The sequence below is a fragment of the Miscanthus floridulus genome, chromosome 17, assembly GCF_019320115.1.
Source record: "Miscanthus floridulus cultivar M001 chromosome 17, ASM1932011v1, whole genome shotgun sequence".
Taxonomy (NCBI): Eukaryota; Viridiplantae; Streptophyta; class Magnoliopsida; order Poales; family Poaceae; genus Miscanthus; species Miscanthus floridulus.
The window spans coordinates 61,617,393-61,618,822 of record NC_089596.1 but is presented as its reverse complement, the minus strand read 5'-3'; positions in this window follow the sequence as shown (position 1 = coordinate 61,618,822).

The window sequence follows — 1,430 nt, the reverse complement described above, 5'->3', positions numbered from 1 at the left end:
ACCGTTCCACCTGCTCCGCCGGCGTGAGGTGTCGGAAAGTACGTGGCTGCCCGGGGGCGGCAGTGGCAGCCGGCTGGACCAGGGCAGAGGCAGAAGTCGCCGCCGCCGCGGGCCGAGGGCCACGGCCAATCCGCTGCTGCTGCTGCAGCTGCTGTAGAGCAGGGAGGAAGGCCGTCGTGCGCCGCTCGTAGGCACGCGCGTAGTACATCGCCGTCTGTAGGTCCGGCGGGTGGTGCATCTCCACGTCGACCCTGATGTGCTCAGGAAGGCCGCCCATGTACAGCTGAGCCTTCTGGCGGGCATTGAGGTCACGCTCGTGGCAGAGGACGGCGTTGTAGCGCTCCGAGTAGTCCTGGACAGACGAGGAGAAGGGCAGCCGAGCAAGCTCCGCCAAACGTATGCCCTGCGTTGGAGGCCCGAAGCAGAGCTGGCATAGCTCGCGGAACCGCTCCCACGCAGGCATGCCCTCATCTTGTTCGAGCGCGTAGTACCATGTCTGAGCCACGCCATAGAGGTGGTAGGAAGCCAGCCACGTGCGATCTGAGGCAAGCGTGCGCTGCCCCCGAAAGAACTGCTCACACTGGTTGAGCCAGTTGAGCGGGTCGACGGCGCCGTCATAAGTAGCAAACTCCAGCTTGTAGAAGCGCGGTGGGGCATGGGCGCTCGCGTGGACGCCGCTGGGCGCGCTGTGCGTGCCGGCATGGATGCTGTTGGGCGCGCCGTCCTCCGGGTGGCCGCTGACCCCCGCTGCTGAGGGGGCAGGGGCGCCGCCATAAAGCAGCGTCCCGTCGGTGCCGCCGTAGAAGGCACCGGCACTCGGGGCTGGAGGCACGACAGGGGCGGCCCCGGCAGATGGCGTGACGGTGGTGGTCGACGTGTAGATTGGCGGCATCGTACCCATCAGCGCCCATGATGGGATGGGCCACGGGGAGGCCGGCCACCGCATCTGATGCAGGGGAACCCCCGAGCTACCCTAGGGTATGCCGAAGGAGAAGCTCGTTGGCGGGGACGTAGTAGGCGCGGGCGGTGGTGGTGGCGGCTGCGAGGTGGGCGGAGGGGGGGGGGGGGCGGAAGAAGGCTCGCCAAAGATTGCTGGATGGTGGACATGTTGCGGCTGAGGACGTCCACGTTGCGGCTGATCTGATCCATGTTGCTGCCGAATTGGTCGACCACATCGGCCAAGCCCTCCAGGGTGAGGGCGGTGCCGGATGACTGCGAGATTTCAGAGGATGCGGGCGGCAGCGGGACGGAGGGAACCTGCGGGATGAGAGCGCCGGTGGACTGTAGAGTCGTGGACATCGTCTTGGAATTCCCTGATACCAAGGTGATAGGAACCCTAGTCCTACCGGGGATTGATCTCAGGTTGTATGAGTGGGAGGAGGGAAGTCGAGGCTTGAGCGAGCGAGGAAGACGGCGCGGAGGCGCCGAGA